This window comes from Egretta garzetta, unplaced genomic scaffold, assembly GCF_000687185.1.
Source record: "Egretta garzetta isolate BGI_Z169 unplaced genomic scaffold, ASM68718v1 scaffold441, whole genome shotgun sequence".
Taxonomy (NCBI): Eukaryota; Metazoa; Chordata; class Aves; order Pelecaniformes; family Ardeidae; genus Egretta; species Egretta garzetta.
Genome location: NW_009258757.1, coordinates 547691 through 567146, shown reverse-complemented (window position 1 = coordinate 567146; position 19456 = coordinate 547691). Strand labels below are relative to the sequence as shown.

The window sequence follows — 19456 nt, the reverse complement described above, 5'->3', positions numbered from 1 at the left end:
GAGGGAGATGAGGGGCGAGGGTGAGGAAGGGTCTGGGGCGAGGGGCACGAGGGGCGGGTGAGGGTGATAGGTTTGGGGTGCTTTTGGGTGATGGAGTTATGGGGCTGGGGTGGTGTGAAAGGGTTAAGGAGCTTTAGGATAAGAAAGGGATGAGGCTGTAACCATGGAAAAGGGGATGAGGAGCTTTAGAGTAAGGCTGCAGAGGGGGGAAAAGGATGAGAAATATGGACAGAGTGAGGTGGGGGAGACATGGGGCTGCAAAGGTGGAAACTGGTAAGGGTTGAGCTCTGTGGTGAGGGATTGGGCCAAAGGAGATGTGGGGCTGTGGAGGTTGGGAAGGGATGAAGAATGAACAGTAGGATGAGCAAGGTGAGGTTGGAGAGGCTTGACTGGGGTGCTTGGGATAGCGAGTCCTAATGAGGTGGAGATGGAATGAGAAAGAGGTGGCAGAGTTCCCCTTTGGGATGATGTTGGATAGTGAGTATGCTAGAAGAGGACTTGGCAAAGGGACCAAAGATGGAAAATAGTGTAGCTTTTCAGACTATTAAACTTCACTAGTCTGCCATTTGAGTAATTCCACACTTAATCTGTAACCTGAGCTCAGTGCTTTACAATAGAACAGCTGAGTCTCACCTCACCTAGTCTGATATGATGGTGGGAGAGTACTGGGGGAAGATACTACTTAGCACTTAACTCTTAAATCTCCAGTGAAAGCTGCAGTTTTCCTTAAGATCATGTTATCAGTGATTTGCAACTCTAAAATGCCCTAATTTAGCACCTTTAGCAGGTGTGGAAACTGTTTGACCTTGAAAAATACTCTCCCTGTGGGGCAGTTTTCTGTTGTAGTGGTTGGCCTTCAGTATTCTCTATGTATAGGGGGAAAAAGGCAGGGAGGAAAAGATCTAGCCAAGGCTCTGACTTGGCACCGGGTGCAGTGAGTGAATCAATCTTGCTGGAGCTTGGCTAATGCAGCGAATTACGAATGGGAAAGGATAGGAGCGATATTGCAGGATGTTGAATGTTGGACAGAGGAGGGTGATTTCTCCCTCAGGAAAGGAGAGATGTTACAAGAAGTGGACTTACAGGGACAGGCAGCACTATCGGTGCAGAGCACAGGCAGATAAGTGCAATGTTATGAGGATTCATGAGCAGAAATTGCACTATTATATCCTTACTGCTCTGTAAAAACTGCTCCAGTATGATCTGCGTCATGTTCCGCTGCCTTGATCAGGCGGTGCTACTGAAATATTTAATGAAATATGGCTTGAGCAGGCACTTGAGCTCAAAGAAAGAGCTGTTTCTCTAGAAGTCAAGCTTTTTTTGTAAATATCTGGCAGGAGTGGTTGCTGATGTGCTTGCACTGACATAGCTTGTATGCCGCCTTCCCCCATGCCAGTAGAATATAAGGTCTTCCTTGCTTGGTTTGTTCAGTGATTACACTGGATTGATGAAATGTTTAACAGGCCTGATTTTTTTTCCCTTCCTAAATAAGGAAAAGGGCTTCAGATAGGAGATTAAGGTATTTAGTTGACACTCTGGCTATAAATGCTTCCAGAAGTACTTTTTACTGTAAATTTGAAAAGGTGACACTACCTTAAGCTCCTAAAACTGCATCCAGCAGTCTCTGAGGCATCCAAAAACCTCTGAGTTCCTGTGTCTGTCAAAGGTAGTGGCAGCTGCTGTTGGAAGTGAGAGCTTCATTCCTGTATTAATGAGATTAAATTGGGTATTTAAGGGAGTTTTCATGACAAAATAACAATTTCCATGATGTAATGGATGGGATCAGTGGAACAACTTCTATTTTAGTTAGCTATCTGTAGTATCAGAGGCCAGTTTACATGGGTTGGCTCATGCCTCTCTGAGCAAGGGAATGATAGCAGTTCTTATACTCAGTTATGCGTGACTGAGGCATCTTCAGTAAAATTGAAAACGTATGGTTCTATAGATAACCCTCTTGCGTAATGTGTCTTAACTCCTGTGGGAACCTGCTGCTCCCTGGGAGTTTGTCACGGAGAAAGGAATGAGCAGTATCTGCTGATGTGATCTTGTTTGGATGCTATGGGGATGGCTTGCAATTGAAAGCAGTCTTCTCCCTCAAAGCTGAAATGTCTTAGCAATTCAGTCTGTTTTAAATGCATTTGTATCATACTGCCTAAAGCTGACAAGGAAGGATGTCTTCTGCTGGAGGTGTCCTTCACTAGTGGTGAGAAGGTGGTTGGAAGACTGATGTAGCTGGTGAATGTGCTGCTCCTTCTGTCTCGTTGCAGCAAAATCCATGAAGTGCAACTTTGTTCATGTGCCTTTTCACTGAAAATATTCCATGAAAGTGGAATATTTATGTGGCTTCCAAAGAAGCATGGTGTAAGTCTGAAATGATACACATGCTTGTATGTCTAAGTACATGTGACCTAGGTTTTTCAAACTGAAGCAAATGTGTAGCCCGTTTGAGGAGCTTTCTGAAGCAACTGCCTTTATTCTGGCATGTGGAAACACAGGCTCTGAGGAGCTTAGAGGAAGCAGGCTGAATTTGGACCCAACGCACAAGGCTGTGACCTCAGAGGTTAATTACCTTTAAACTCACTCCAGTCCTGGATTCACTGACAGCTAGAAAGTCTTGGTAATTTAATACTGCTCTGCTTGTGTGCTAAGGCTGGAATGTATGGACTCTGCCTCTATCCCTGTATAAACTTGTTTTAGATGGATCGTTCCTAAAAGCTCTGAGAATACTAACATTGGATGGTACATGCAGAGTATTTCCCCTGTGAAACTGCATCTAATACTCGAAAAACCTTCTTGAAGTCAAAACATGTTGCCACCTGAGTATCTTAGGAAAGATGCTTAAGCTTTGAGAGGCATCTTATAAATGCCTAGGTGGGAAGCTGATGGTTGAAATGACCTACTAGCTGCTAGGTAATGCCTGTGGTTGTGAATTCAGTTGGATGTAACACTGCTGTACTTCCAGCAGACACTGATTTGAGCAATAAACAGTGCCTTTACACAGCAGCATTTGATCTTGCCTAGCTTAATCTGTAAACTCCACCTGCGATGTACTGCTGCTGTTCTTAGTTGAATGCTTCATGACTTCCAGCTTCATTTCCTGGAGAAGGTAGCCAGGTTTGCCCACAGCATGTGGGCACCTCTACTTGTGTGTTAGGCAAAAGCAGTGAAATCCTTTCACATCATCCATCACAAAAAGCTGCAGCTGGCAGGTCTTTTTGAGCTTAACTAGCAGTCTGTACCTCTGCTGTTACTCCTATCTGCAGAAGCCACCCTGAAGATTCTTGTATCCAATGATAAAGCAGTGGTGTTGAGCAACAGTCCGCATGCAGTGGCGTCATGCTTGAGATAAAAACAAGCTCCACTTGCACTTCAAACTGACTATAATGTGCTGGTTAGTGTAAAAGCATGCCAAGAGGCAAAGCTATTTGAGTTGAAATGGGGCTTTCCACTTGACCTGCCAGGAGGGCCACTTTCTGCTGTGGAAGCAGTGAGGCTGTCGTGACAGTAGCTCGGACAGTAACTGGTAACATGAACTGGTTTGTGCTGTGTTTTAGTTTTGCAAGGGTCACTCCCATGAACGTTACCTGTAATGTCTGCAGGATCCCAAGCTGTGACCTATCCCTGCTATAGGCATAAGATTAATCAAAGCTATACTGACAATGGCATAGCCTTGTGTGCAGTTGTTTCCGTTGGAGGAGGCTTAACTGATTTGGTAACTATTCTGTTGGAGCTCCTGGTCCTTCAACTTGCAACACATTGTCAGCATTACTAAACAGCTTCCATTCAAGAGTGTGGTTAACTCAGGGAATACAGAGTGCAAAGACTGTTACTTGGCTTAACATATACCGGTGCTAAGCTGATGTGAGTGTTTAAAATGATACTTTTCTGAAGCAGAGCATTAAAGCAGTTACTAGGCAGGAGTAATGAGTCCAATAAACTTTCTAGCAGAGCTGTGTGTTTAAGTTGCCATACAGAAGCAGAAATTACAAATGATTCTGGCAAATCCAGTTGCCAGAAAGTTGAAGCAGAATGCCTGCTGTCAGGATGAGTGATACCGTGTGTGTAGCCTTACAGATCCATACAGTTCCAGTTTGAGACTTACCTTCCAGGCAGGAGATCCTGGATGGCCTAGAAACGCAAGCCTGGAAGCAGACACTGTTAAGGTGTAGAGCTCTGTGCTGTGAACTAAGGACTGGCTGTGCTTTTGGTAAGCTGCTGCTGGTCAGGTGACAGTTTCATGGTCAGCAGCTTATCAGTTACCCACACATCTTGTGTTTGGGTCACAGCCCTGTACTCAGAGTAACCACCCAAAACTTCCCCTGGTAAATGATATTATGTCTTCCAGCTGGGAATATAAGGGTCTCTTGAATCCTAGCACTGAATAGTTATTTCTATCTTGAATAAACTGGTTATTCTGTTACACTTGTGCATCACAGTCCACTCCTCTGAGTGGAATAAGATACTCTGCATGAGAAAGAGCTCAGTTCATGCTATTAAATCTCAACCTCCAGCAGAGTTGCCAGAGACTGAATTTGCCTCAAGTTCAAAGCTGAACTTTAGGCATCTCTGCAGTGGATTCACAAGACTGCAGTGTCCAAGTCAGTGGTTTGTGTGCTGTGAACTGCGATCTTAGGGAAACTGGCAAACAGTAGCTTAACTAAACCCCCTTAGTGCTGGTATTTCCAACAAGTGCTGTAAAGCCATTTAGACTGTGGCTGGCATACTGCATTATAACAACTCGGGAGAAGCAGCCAGGTTTTCTCATCAAACTTGCTCTTGGCGAGGGACTGTGGCAAGCATCAGGATGCACAGCTTTCATTGGGTAATGATTTGGTTTGGCTTAGGAGCTGCTTCTGACCTTGGTTTGGCTCTTGCTGGCACGTAGTCTGCTTGAACATGAACCTCAATATCTAGGTGATAGGAAGTTGATCTCCGCAATGTGGACAACTAATAAAACCCTTAAAACCTGGTTAGAGTTGGGGAGGACTTGCTTTCCAGGGCTCCCATCTATGCAGGATATTAAACTAGCTGCTTTAGCACACCTGGATGGCTTGACGCTTTAGGCTTGACTAGCAGTCTCTTTTTGCAGTGTTATGTGAAGACCAACTAATCTGGGGGCCTGAGGTGCTCTGGGAGTGGACCAAGACCTACTTTCCTTGCAAGACTGAAATTGTCTGTCAATAGCTGCTACTCATGTAGCAAGGCAGAAAAGGGTAGGAGGTAAAAAAAAAAATTAGCCCTAAGGAATAGACTGAAGATGCATTTAAAAAAATCTTAGTGTGTAAACAGCAGCAGGAAACCATTACCTCTGAATTGTTTTGCTAAACTGTATCTGAGGTGGGTTTTATCAGTGTTCTGGAGAGACCAAGACCAGTGCTTTTAGAGTGGAGAGAGAACCTAGTTTCCTCATCTTGTTTTAAATGAGAGCTCTAATGTTTTTGTAACTGAAATTCAAACCAGTGTTATGCTGACCCTGCATATTTTCTCTCCTCTGCTGGCTAGCCTGGACTACTTCTGCATGCAGTATAGTTCATTTATTTTGGAGACTTGAAAACAAGCCATTATCACCCTTTGGTGCCAGATAAATAAATGATCTAACTGGGGGCTGATCCCAAGCACTCTTTTGTAAAAGTACAACTGCATGTCACACTTATCATCCTTGTTCTGTCCTTGAATATATGATCGGTCTTCCTGGATGACATCCAGAAACCAGTGGCTTAACCCAACAAGCAGTAACTACAGAACATTCAGATTTCTATGCCACTTAATTTCCTATCATCACTTATGTGCAGCAAGTGGTCTTCCAGAATACACTTAATCTGAGCGCTGTTTAACCTACAACTTGCTTATCAATCATATGGCAGTACAAATAGGAGGAAGAAGAATCAACTAGTAAAATAGTGTCAATGCTGGATCTTTGCTTCCAGGTAACAAGAGCTTCAGGGTTTTTTTTGTGGGGAGGGAGAAGGCATGCATGCAGGGTAAAAATACTCCTCCCCTTTTATGAGGGGAATATCTGAGCAAGTACGCTGGCCTGTGCAGTCTGGCTCTGGGTACTCCCAGAGGAGTGATTTGAGGGTTTGAACTATTGCTCCTTAGAGTAGTGTGGCTGGCCAGCTAACTCCCAAGAGCTCAAAAAATAACCCAAAACAAATGCACAGCTTGGTTTAACACTAACACATCTAGTGTGCATGTCCTGTTTGCTGTCTGAAGCATATCTGGGGGAATTGGCTGGTGATGTAGGTTTGTTCTTGTTCTTTTTCTTGGCTCCTGTTCTGCTTGTAACTTCAGTGGACAGAGGGAAAAGGCTTACACCTCTCAGTGCAGGAGTTATCCTGGTTGTTTCCAAGATCATAGTGTTTGTGTGGCTCTGGCTGCCATTCACATGATTGTCACAGCCAAAAAGTCAAAACATTTAGCTCCTTCTGGGGGCTGAAAAGGGGAGTTACTTGACAGTTACCTGTGCCCTTCATACTGTTACAGTTATTGCTGGCCTTTATAATTGGAGCTTTTTCTTCTGCTTTGCAGTTTCTGCAATCACCTTTCCTGTTCGTCATCTTCCACATATGGTCTGTTCAAAACTCTCAATATGCGGCTGCACAGTAGTAGATCTCTCAGTCTGCTGGAGAAATGGCATTGAACCAGATAACATGTGTCCTCTTCCAGATGGTCACCATGGGATAGTTTGTGTGACAATTCAGGATGCCATTTGGAAATAAGTTTTTGACCATACAGTACTAGTGGGATCTCTAATCTTTGGAAGCATATGAGCTGGGCTGGAGTGCCAGATAACAGTATATCTACCATGACCCTTCAGCTGCGTACTAGTCCCCAGTTAAGCTGTGTATAAAAGAGTTTGGGTTCCCATCCAGTGCATTTTGTGCTAGCGTCTTCCATAAATGTCTGTTCATCTACTGGGCCTGATGTTAAATTGTTAAAATTCTTTTACTGGTTAGGAACAGTAGAATATACTTGTGGGCAAGTAATAGTCTCTGGTGTGATGGCTTAAGATAGAGCCTTACTACTTTCTCTCAGGGTATTCTTGGCCTGTTCATGGCTAGATTTAAGTAATATCACTTTGCCTATGTAAAACCTAATGCATCTCAGGGATGTTCAGTGTAAACTTGACTCTGTACTCCTTGTGCAGAGGGAAGAAGATACAAAGAAATTTGTTCAAGTCACTTCATGGAAAGCTACGCTTATACAAAAAACCCCAGGGCTCAATAACTGCAAGCTACTAAACATATGTTTATCACACTACAAACTTCCAGCTCATTCCAGCAGCATTCTAGTATTTTCCTGAGCTGCACTTTGCAGCTTTTTCTTCCTCATTAACTAAGCTCCCAAATTAACGCTCTTTCCAAGAGATCAGTTCCAGTTCTGTGTTAAGGCTTGGTTACTGAATAACTGGGTGTAATGAATGCCTAAATTTATCATTGGTATGATAATAGCTACACTGTTCCCTTAACTTCAGCCTCTTTCAGAAGCTTTTGGTCAACAGACTCGCTGTCTGGGTGGCTTTGTGAGGAGTCTCTGTAGGTATTTCTAAATATCTCACTTGCAGGATCCTTCAGGGAACCTGACAATGAGCTGCCTTGACTGTGGATCACAACCTCATTCTGCCTCCTTGGAATTTATTAATTGATCTGTCCTTGATGGAATTCACCAATCTTAAGTTTTAGGGGCCTTTCCACTGACAAAGCCACAGGCTGGTAAGCAGCCCATGGTCAAAAATTCCTGCTAGGCAAAGCTTTAAGTCCCTACACAGCAGTTACTGTATTAAGATGGAATATACCACAGCTTACAAAAGACAAATTCTTTAAGTGATTATGGAATAAGACTTCATGTTACATGCAGAAATGGCTGCAGACCAAATTATTTGGAGATCCCGCCTCTAGGAAATAGAATAAGAAAGCTGCTGCAGTTCTGTGCTTCAAGCATTCTCAGTAAAATTGCTTTGTGGTTGAAAAAACTAGTCTGACCTAGAAAGGTGTTGTAGGAGAGGTGTTGGCAATAGTTCCCTAAGCTTTAATACTAAGGGTATATTGTCTAATAAGGGCAGAGTCTAATGTTAATGTGTCTAAATACTTCAGTTGTGTTTATAACATCTTTACCATGCAATATACTGTCCATCTTGCATCTAAATTGGTGTGGTCAGGGTAGAAGTGCTGTGCAAATGAAGGCAATGCTTTGTTTATCTCTAGCAGCATTCAGTTCATTAATATTGTACCTACCTGTAACTTGGAAAATGAATGGAAGCCTGCCAGTGACAAATATTAAATAAAAATGGGTCCCTTTTTGCTTCAGTGACTGCCCAGCATCCTTTCTAATTCTTACTGGTGTGGTTATGCTAGTGCCATATAATGCTTCATTTTCTTGTTCACTGTTGATGTACAGATTAAATAACTTCTTTAATTGTCTGGGTAATAGTGATATCTTTTCAAATAACAATAAGAATAATGGCTAATTCTTTCACTGAAGAAATTTTCAAGATATTGGACTAGGTTGAGAGCAAACCAAGAAGCCAAGGCTGGAAGCTTCTCGGCTCCATTGTATCTGATAAAGCAAGTGAGAGCCCAGAACTTTCCTTCATTAATTCATTTGCCTTACAGGACAAACTGTAGCTCTGAGTTGTTTGATGTAAGCAGCTAAGACTAAAGCTATACAAGCCTGTCTTTTTGCATCTGAAAGGGTTTAGGCTTGTTATAACGCTGTCACCCTTCCAACCTTGCAGGAAAGAATGAAAACATAGAAGGCTTAAATGACTGAATACATCTCAAACTGTTTATACCTGGGCTTGTAGTTTAATGTTAGATCTGCATTCCTCAGACTTCTAAGTAGAAGTTTAGGCACAGACTTAAACTGCAGATTGTGTAGGGCAAGCCTGAAAGTCTGGGTAGCTTTTGTTGTCAGTTAGGTGCACAGTTTCACTTGTGGCATATGTGGGGAGGATGTATCCAAAGTGATGGACAAGTGTCACTGTTTGCGATCTAGTGGGATTTGGAGTATGGCTTTAGTGTGTAACTGCCAACACTTCTGAAATCAGCTTAAACACAGCAAATGGGAGTCACACCTGCTCCTTGTGGTAGGAAGTCTTTAATAGCAAGCATGTGAGAAGGCACATACATGTGTTCAGTTTTTTCCATCCAGCAAAGAAATCTGGGATCAGGCCACTCAAGATCCTTCCCAGATGGCTGGTTATGTTATCCTGTGTGTGTCCTAAAGTAAACTGGAGTCTGTTTTGATTGCACTGTTTTCTTCAGTAGGAATGAATGTTTCATACTGAACCTCAGAAACTTGTGTCTATGCTAGTTTCAGTTCCATGTTTTGAAGGCTGCTAACACTTTACTTGCAGAGTTTTACACTCCATGCCAGTGGAGGTCTAAGCCTGGCTGAAGCTTATTGTTACAGGACAAGTATTCTTTCATTGGGGAAAATACAGAATATAGTTACACATCTTGCATTCCATCCTGTTTTTCCAGACTTCATGTATGATGAGTGGTGAGTAAGGGCATACTAAGGCCTCAGAGGAAGGTGAGCTGAGAAAGTTTTCCTAGCTACAACACTTTTGGGTTATCTGCAGTCAGTGCAAACTGCAGCATGTGTAAGGAGGAAGAACTTTACAAACACCACATGAATTTTTTCTGCAGGATTTATTTTTTCCTAGCAAATCAACAACTTGTTATTCCCTGTCTACCCCAATTAGTTAACTTAGACTCACTGCAACTTGCTTGAAAACCAGAATGGAAGCTAAGGATAGTAATGTGTCACATCATGGCTGTTCTAATGTGGAATTTCAACTTAGAAATGTAAGTATCTTTTTTGGCTTTATAAAGGCTTAAAAGAAAATAGAAGTGACCTTTTGAACTATGGCCGGTTTACTATATGGTGATCTGTACTTCTCCAGAGAAGTTCATGGGTCAAAAGCCTGCCCAGTTACTTTGCGGAAGTATTTTGATAGAGGCAATATGTTGACCTTTGAAATTTGCTGCTGGAAGAAGAAAAACTTAAAGCTCTTACAGGATAATAAATGTATTTCACTTAAATGAGATAACAGGGATGTGGTGTGCCTGGCTTCTCTATTAAATCTTGACTGCTACACAAAGCAACATTAAGATATTTCAAGTCTATTTAGGCTCTTAAAACCTAAAATACTTATGTATGTTATGCTTAACTGCTCATTGCTTTAATCAAATCTTATTCCTCCAAAAAAATCTGGCAGGTGATTGTTCAAATAGTAAACACATTAGCTTATTGCATAAGCTGGTACTGTAATTGGAAAGGAAAAATGCCTAAGCACAGTGTTCTCAGTAAAGCTGCTAAAATAAAATACAGCCCAGAAGGGCAAGCTACACTTTTCATTAAAATAAGCTTGAACAACCATGAAATTTTTCACATAAGGGCTTCTTCACTCTGACAGGTGATTAAAATGTAAAATGTCAAATACTTCCACGTGCTGCCCAGTAACTTGGATCAACTTGAAGATCTTTGTTAGTCAAATACTAAATGTACTTTCTTGTTCATAAGCTATGAGAATCAAATATTCTTCCTCAGGTTCCAGTGTCATTGCTGAAGGTGCACAACTACACCTGCAGCCCATGCAAATGTCTGTGCCTTTGTAGAACCTGGCAGCGAGGCAACTGTGTGTGCATGCTCACAACTGAACATGAAAGAATTGCAAGCAGCAACCTCTGCTTATAGAGCCATGAGGAAGTTATTAGTGTGGCAAGGAAGGAGTGAGCCTGCTTTTTTTTCATGAATTTATCTTTCTCTAACTTCTGTTACTGATAATAAGCTGAGAATATGCTATAATCCTGGTTACAACTTGGGCCCATCATTACTTGTCTGATCAAGATCATTTTGTGTTGTCCTTTCAACAGCTTTTACATTTGAAACCTACTGTCAAGCCTTTGTTTAAATAAGTAGCATAATTTTACGTCCTTCAGGCTTGTAGTCATGCTTTCTGGCTCTTGTCCTTCCTATTATTTCCTCCCCCAGCTTTTCTAGTTGGCTCAGTCTATATACTGCATGCTTTGCTCACTGAAGTGTTTGGGTTGAATGTTGTGCTTGATGAGGAATCATTAGTCATGTGAGGTCATCCTCACCTCTAGTATAACACTAGGACAAAAATAAGAATATCTGCTTTCAACAGGGGGTACTGACTTGGGTTCTGCTTCTCTGCTATAAACCACAGGTCTTCCTGAAAAAATGTGTAATCCCTTCTCTAGTTAACCTGCTAGCAGGAACAGTGTTTGTATGAATATTTGCTGGGGTTTGTTTTTATTTCAGACTACCCTTTGCATTCCTTGCAGATCTCTGTTCACTAAGCCTGCTTTCAGTGCATGAGCTGATGATACTTCTGGACCAACACTAGAAAGCTCCTCAAAGCCTATTTAGAGATAACTATTTCAGTCTGCTGTTCTTAATAGCAAAAGTTGTGGAGCTGTTGTAATGTTCTCTAAGTCCATCTGAGTGTCTTACCCACTTCTATGCTGGTTTCATCCAAGGTTGCCAGAGCCTTAATATAGGGATGCATGGCACCTACTACTGCTTATTAATAAAAGACCTGTGAAATCCTACATAACTCCTGATTTACTAAAATCTTCATGGGTTTCAGTAGGGTTTTTCCTGGAAGACTTCTTGAGTCACCAAATTCAGGCAGTTTCAGTTGTCTACAATCAATTCTAAGTCTCTAACTGCAACCAGAGACAGCCTATAACAAGCCATCCAATGTGCCAAAGTGCTTGTAACAGGCTTTTTAGAAATTCCAGGCAAAGTTAATGTCACCACAGTTGGTCCTGGATAACTTTGATGGGTGCTCAAAGCATCATCACTTGACTTTTTTGGTTTGCCTGCTCTTAACAGCCATATGCTTTAAGTGGGTATTTAACACTTCAAATACTTAGGACTAATATGTACATCACTGTATCAAGGTAATAACTTTTTGTCCGCTCTTCAAGGACTTGGCCAAGTACATGGTAAAGTTGTTCCTTAACCTGAATGACAAGTCTATTAATTCCAACAAACTGTTACCTATAAACACCTTGCAAACAGTGAGGGAACCAGTCCAAAGCAGTAAAATAATTCAGGGCAAATGTGCTATCTGTTATCAACTCTGTGTGTGATAAATGGGTTTAGCTAGTTCTGGTGTTAGAGAAAGGAATCCTCCAAGTGTTGCTGTCCTCATGGGAACTGGGTTGGAAGCCAAGCCACTATCTACTACCAGAATAAACTGATAAGAGAAAGTATTCAGTTAAAAGTAGAGCAGTTCTTTACAGAAATAGTCTGAAGACCTAACACTCTTGAAAATATGAGATTAGGTAGTATTATGTAGTATTCATTCAAGTCCTTGACTTTGGTTTTGCAACTTCAACTCATCCTGTTGTTGCAGGAATTAGGACTGTCCTCCTCTTTTCCCCCACAGATGTAAGCCTGTGATCTCCTCCATACTACAGAAATAAAGCATCCCTTTCTGAAATTTCTCTAGTCAAAAAACACCTAGTGGCTTCAACCAGGAGCATGTGTGCTCATATCATATTTTCTGACTTCCACGCGTGATTAGTGATGCTCCTTGCTTGGGTTGCTGCTGTGGGCAGTTGTAGCCATCTCTCAGAAGATGAACATCAAGTTAGTTTTGAAAATAGAGAAATCAGTATATTATAGCAAGTAGAAGCCACCAAGAGTTGATCAGGAGTGACAGATCAGGGAGCTGGGAATATAACACCTAGACTACTTTCTATAGGAGCAGCAAGAAGGCTCTGCATCTGGTACACTTTTAGGATCAGAGAACAGAAAGCAGTGAAAGCTTAAAGCAAAGAGCTGAATGCCCTAGCTTGTGGTATGCCTGTTCTCAACAGCTTCTCATGAATCACAAAGATTAAACCAGAGCAACAAGTAGAGGCTAAAATCTTGTACCAGTATTTCTTCTACCATGCAAGTGCAGAAGCAGAGGTAAAGCCAGACTGGGAGTGGAACAAAATTAGGAAAGGTCAGTGGTGTGACAACAAACTCTAAACAGCACAAACTCTAAACAGCACAATAAGTATATGGATGACAGAAGATGAATGGAGAGCTATTTAACTGCCTTCATGAAGCCCATGCTATGTGGTGTTACTCAAGAATGGTCTAGTAGTTTAGAGAAGGCTGCTGTGACCTGAGATGTATAAGCAGATAGCTTCAGTGCATTAAAGGCGGCATTCTTTGATCGGCTCTCAATTTGGCTAGTTCTCTATGTTCTGTGAATAGCCATACAGTCCCTGAGATAGGACATCCCTCAAGGTTATGTTCATGTTAGACTAATTGTAAAGACTTCTCTAAGCAAGACATTGCTGTTCCTGTTTATCCTTCAAATCAACACTCAACAAATTTTACTTGCTACTCTCCAAGCTGTAGTTGGTATGCATTTTAATAAATGTAAAGCAGATACTTGAAGTCAGTTCTGGGGTCCTGAATTTAACTTGTAGCTGCTATTTACATTGAAAGTATACTCGTGTAGATTACGGAGTCCTTTTTTTTTCTCCTTCCTCTATAGATGGCTTATGATAACTGCATGTGTATTTTGATGTCTCTCTAAACAATAAAGGCACAAAACCAACCTACTTTGTCAGGTGTTCAGGTTGCTGCTTCTTTCCCCACCTCCCAGCTGAATTTCCCACTTGGCTTGGGACTTCAGGATCCATCCAGGGTAATAGAATGAGGAAAAACTATTGCTTGTTCTCTGATTCTAGTGAATGCACCTCAGAGTAGAGGATCTGATGTCTTTGAGGATATTAGCTGTCTAGTAGGATAACCTGCTGACTTAGCTGTTGCACTGAAGTATTATGCTATTCCCTGTACTGAAATTCTGGCCTTTCCCTCATTGTCATGTTCTTCTTACATGCTCCTTTCAGTGCCTGCAAGTATTACAGCAGCTCTGCCTACCTACAGAAATACCTGTGATACTATCTGACCACAAATTCATTCTGCCTCTGAGAATGATCTCGAAAGGTACACTAGCTGGTGTGCAATTAGCTGTGCATAAAGAAACAACCACTAGATTAGCTTTGCTTTCTAAACAATCAATGATGCTTGTATAGGCTGAACTTCTCACTACCACGTTCTTTATGCCAGCAACCCCACATCTAGAAAATGACTCAAGTGCAATCATTTTGAATCTTACAGCCAAATTAATGTTGGCTATGATTTGTTGATTTTAAATGCCCTTTTTATGTAAATAAACTCTCCTACTAGAAAAAGCCTGCCTAGTCCAGTAGAAACTATTACAACAATATTTTGTCCTTACGGACACTTAAGAAAAGCTGCTTTAGCGTATGTAAGATTGATTCACTGAGGATGTTTTAGGTAATTTAAGACTGCATACCAACCTCTAACAGTAAATGCTTCTGAGAGACTAGATGCTTTTCAAACAGCATTTGCTGTTTGGGTTTTTTTTTGGGGGGGAGGGATAATAGAATATTGATTTGCCTTATGAACAAGTTAGTGAAATGTAGGTTAGCATCTCTACTGCCTTGTGGTAGCCCCAGCTGGCTTGTAACAAATAGTTATATTGCAGCTGGCAAAACTGCTATGCTGATTCCTCTTAACCACTCTGCCCCTGGAAAATGTGTCTATGGAGATTTAAAGGGGTACAAGATCTGTGCTGTAGATCATACAAGAATGCTTACACTTGCATGGATGAGATCTGCCCCCATCTATCTCCTAGTGCAGCTTTGTCCCTAAAGAATTCCTTAGGTCATATGTAAAACTTCCCTTGAAGGATGGCAGCTGTATATTTTGCAGCAAGCATATGGGAAAAGCTGATGCACTGACAGAGCATGATCAAATTGTCTGAACCTGACAGGGCTAAACCTAGACTGCGAGGTGCGTTTACTTCCACCTGCCGAAGGTGACTGCGAGCTGTAAGAACGGCTGTAGTGACTGCACTGATACAACGGCAGCCTGTAAAAGCGCTTCAGCTTTGGTAAAGAACTGCTGCAAGACTCATCCCCTAAGTGGTCCAGATGTATGCTGTTAAAGCGGCATGGATGCTGGACCTTGTGCGTCCTGCAAGAGGAGACTGGCTGACAGTCATTCCCAAATTAGGTAAAAATGCCAAATTCTGACAAGCCTTTGCCAAGTGTTTCGTATTTCTACAGAGTCACAAATGGAAGGGTCTGTGTCCTCTAAATATTTCCCTGCTAGCAGGTCTTTATGTATCAAGTCTAACTGCCAAGCACTTGTAGCCTCTTATTATTTTAGCATGTGTCAGTAAATATCTTATCCTGCCAGTTCTAACAGGGTTACAGCTTGGCAAAACACATTACTAAAATAGCATTCGTTCATAGTCCAAAATCAAAATATGTCCCGATCAAGCTGCTCTTAAATGTGGCCACCAGCTTTCTACAGGGCTGCTTATAAACCAGCTGGCTAAATCATATTACTTGCCCTAAACCAGATGGTTTGTAAATATACTGTATCTGCCAAAGTGCTGTCTGTTTGCTACCTGTATTTCTTTCTCCTAGAAGGTGTAACTCTTAAGTGGTATGCTTCACCTACTTTGCTTAAAGTACTGGTTGTGGAAGTTCTTACTGTATTAACGTTCTTAAGTGCTGTAGATACAGTCTGTTGCGGTGATGCAACCCTTCTAAGCACAGTTTTATCCATGTTATTGGCCAGGCGGTATTCCTCTGGTGTTCTTAAGATTTATTAATTTTATTAATTATTGGTGGTAAAAGGGGATTCTTAATTTTGGTTCTTTATCTTACACCTTACTTAAAATATACAGGCTATGCATCACTGCTAGGTCAGTTCAAATGTTTATTTAAATTCAGAAACTAAATCAAATAGCTATACTTCATGGCAATGAACATAAACATGTCTGTCATGCTGGTATTTGGGACAGCCTGAAAAACTGGAGCAAGGATCTGCTCGAGTGCTCTAGCTGTACTTTTTATGGAGTGTGCTTTCTCAACGCTTGTTCGCAATCACTTGTGCCTCAAAAAGGAGGCACTGAAGATGTTTACCAAAGGTGCTGCACCATAAAACTGCTGCTCTAACCTATAGCTGTTTCCTCTATTAGCACCACCTAATGCATTCCAGGCTTGAGGTCATGTAGCTGAGAAGCTGCAATTTTACCGCACCCTTTGCAGTGTGGTTGCGTTAGAAGGAAGGCAAGGCCTCCCTGGATGCCAGGGAAGAAGTAAAAAAGAAATAAAAATTTATCTCTAAACACTTTTATTCCTTTCTTTCAGTGCTATAGCAGTCAGCTCCATTTAATACCTCATTGGGGATGTTAGAATATTTTTCTTGGCCCAGATGGAGGGAAGCTCTGCAAAGTCGGGGTGGGGAAGAGGCGGAAGGGAAGGGATCTCTCTCATTTTCACTGACAAGAGACAGTTTCCAGCAATCGTGCTGAATCAGTATGGGCTTAGACTGCTGGTTAGGCTGTAAGCGGTTGCTTAGTACCAAGCTATCACAGTGCTGTTGTACCAGTTGATCTGCGAGTCATAGAATCATAGAATTGTTTAGGGTGGAAAAGATACCCTTCTGTCAGGCAGTTGTAGAGAGAGATAAGGTCTCCCCTCAGTTTCCTGTTTTCCAGGCTAAACAACCCCAGTTCCCTCAGCTGTTCCTTGTAAGACAGCAAAATGAGAATATTTAGTGCAAGATGATATAACCAGTTATATGTAGTTGTTTACAAACTCTTTGGAGAATCTGAAATGTGAGAAACCCTCTTCTATGTTGTTTTGGTTTTCCTCTCAGGGAGTAATTATTTCCTCAGAGTTGGTAAAATCTGGCCAAAACCTAACTTCTCTGTCTTTGTTGGAGGGTGAACAAAATTCAAAGGGTGCTTTCAAAAGCTTACTTTAACAGAGTTTTCTGAGATTGAATGATGGTAATGCATTTAGGGACTAGTAATTGGAGATAATTCCAATGAATTAGACTTTGCAGACGTTAATGATATGCTAGAGGAAGTCAGCTTATGAAGATCTATGCTGTGCTCTTTTTTGTCTTGATCTATTGAATAGCTTCTGTAATTGTCTAATGCATATTCTGTCAGTATTTGGATTTCTTAAGCATTTACAGCCTGAAGAAAACCAGCCTGCAAATTTTCAGAGCAGTGAATATAATTAGTTCAAATGCCAGTACATGAAAATGAAGTACCGTGCTCTTCAGCGCAGGTACAGTAACATCTGCAAGGAATATCTAACTTTGCATATACAGAGTAAGTAATCGGTCCTGGCTTGACTATTTTTTCTGGATGAATATTCATGCCACACACTAGTGTCAACCTATTATAGAAAGTATTGCTTATTCTGGAGAGTAATTTGCAAGTGGTTGCACTGGAATACTTCAGTATACTGTGGGTAATGGCTTTAAACTAAACCAGGGTAGGTTTAGACTGGATATAAGGAAGAAATTCTTTACAATGAGGGTGGTAAAACACTGGAACGGGTTGCCCAGGGAGGTAGTGGAGGCCCCATCCCTGGAAACATTCAAGGCCAGGTTGGATGGGGCTCTGAGCAACCTGATCTGGTTAAAGGTGTCCCTGCTCACTGCAGGGGGGTTGGATTAGATGACCTCTAGCGATCCCTTCCAACCCAAAACATTCTATGATTCTATGATTTCCCATGCTGTGCAATCAGCAGGACAGCCTTGGTGAAAGAACTTGTAAAAAACCCGCCAGTGGCGCCGATGTACTGATAGGCTTATTCTTGTACCACCAGCCCCACCGGGTTAGACGTTGTCCTTCCTTCGGCAGGAAGGTAAGATTGTTCCAGTTAATCCACTTGGTAATGTATTAAGATGTTCCCTGATGATAGCCTTAATTTTGTTTTCCTCTGTTGTCCTACCTCATTGAGACAGAGGGAGGAATGAATCAATTTAATTCTGATGGGAGATAACGCTTGTGTTCAACATGGTTTAAAAAACTCTAGAGGATCTTTTAGTAGGGCATGCCTAAGCTGGGCCATACTTGGCTTGTGCCAGACTGAAGTTTACTGTGCCTATCTGACCGAATTAGTGGATTTTCTTAGTGAAAGTTATTTGCAGCAGTGTCAGACCATAATAGCATATTTGCACGCTGGCCTGAGTGATCTCCATCCCCTTGAGTTTGAGTTCTTTGTGGTGACTAAGTTGTTACTTTTTGATTTTGGAAGTACTTAGCTGTTAGAGCTTGCTATCTTGCCCATAATGTTTATCCAATTTTGGGGGTAGAACCTGCTACTTGGAGAGCCAGCTGTCACGAATAAAGCATGCCTTGTCTTTGCTATAGCATGGAACTGCTTCTTAGTGCCTGCTTTATCAGCATCACTGGTCCCAGATGTTTTCTGCTAGCTGGGAAGGCTTCTCTATTGCTATTTATGCCCATACCACCTTAGCTGTTTACTTGTTTAATGTATCCTTATTAATAAACATGAGGGTAACAGGAGCATATATGAAGGTTTTTTACCTAATAGTAGAACAGAAAATAAGTTTAATCAGATAATGCTACCTCCCCAGTTTAAGAAAGTGAAGTATTTACTACTAAAAACAGCAGCAGCAGTGATTTAACAATGTAATCTGATCTAATATTAGTAACAGCCTGTGCCTTTAGGGAGCAGTATAATATCCAATCCACTGAATAAAGTCTGTCTCACATTAAATTCTGGATCCCTTTTAAAAAGATGGCTTCCCAGAATTGTTTTAGTAATTTCATAAAGACCCATGGTTTCCTACGTCTTTTTCCCAGTAATATAATCAGGCTGGGGAAATTACGTTGGCCCCCAAAATATAAAGAATGAGGAAATAGTGCTGTCTTACCAAGATACTCTCCCTGATCTCATGAGGACCTTCACCTCTCCACCTCATACCTTGTAAGCTTTCTATTCCTCCCCATGTGTCTGGGCAGGAAAAAGTCCATCGGGGAGTTTGTTGCACACAGATTGCCATCTGTGACTGTGTCACCATGTCTTCAGCATAAGCCAAAATCTTACTCTCGTTCACTTCCTGAGTAAGCTGGAAGGAGGTAAAAATGGTGTCCCAAGAAAGCAAGGGGGCTTCTAGTCAAGGGGGCTTCCAGTCAAGGCCATGCCTTATGGAAAGCAGTAGCCAGGAAACCCTATGGAAGACTTAATCCTGGCAGAGCTGGAGCTGGGAGCCTGTTTATGTCAGGTTTTAATAATTTCTGGAATTTTTATACATACCAAGGAAAGGGTGCAGCAAGTTTTCATTAACCCTTTCAAAGTGAAGCAGCACACACCTTTGCTCTTATATTTTGGGGGATTGTTGTTTGGATATTTTTATGGGTTTGAAGGGGGAGTTGAGGATGTCAGATGTTCAGCCTTAATAGCAGGAGAGCTGCCAGAACCATTCGCTTCTCTTGTGTGAGTATATTTTTCAAAAGTTATGCCCCAGCTTACACAACAGCAAGGCAGAGGTTGTAAAAGACATCAGCTGGATTACAGTGTGTGAAGAGTCCTGAGGGCAGGCAAAAGTT

The 19456-nt window shown here is 41.7% G+C and overlaps 1 protein-coding gene and 1 long non-coding RNA gene across 7 annotated transcripts in view; one reads left to right on the top strand and one right to left on the bottom strand.

The window, feature by feature from the left end:
- Positions 1 to 5611, bottom strand: part of LOC118451706 — a 10151-nt gene extending 4540 nt beyond the window's left edge. Inside the window, exons 1-3 of one of the 5 annotated variants that reach the window (XR_004841243.1) lie at positions 4103 to 5611; positions 1594 to 1703; positions 1084 to 1483 (exon numbers count right to left, since the gene is read on the bottom strand). This is a non-coding gene — a long non-coding RNA (uncharacterized LOC118451706). The remainder of the gene's footprint in view (positions 1 to 1083; positions 1484 to 1593; positions 1704 to 4102) is intronic. The other 4 variants (XR_004841246.1, XR_004841242.1, XR_004841244.1 and 1 more) reach the window with 4 other exon arrangements.
- SLC45A4 (solute carrier family 45 member 4) overlaps positions 2387 to 19456 on the top strand; it is a 68815-nt gene continuing 51745 nt past the window's right edge. Inside the window, exon 1 of one of the 2 annotated variants that reach the window (XM_035888986.1) lies at positions 2387 to 3523. The gene's annotated coding sequence lies outside the window, so the exon portion shown is untranslated. Of the gene's footprint in view, positions 3524 to 11103; positions 13987 to 19456 lie in introns of those variants that run through there. The other variant, XM_035888983.1, reaches the window with a different exon arrangement.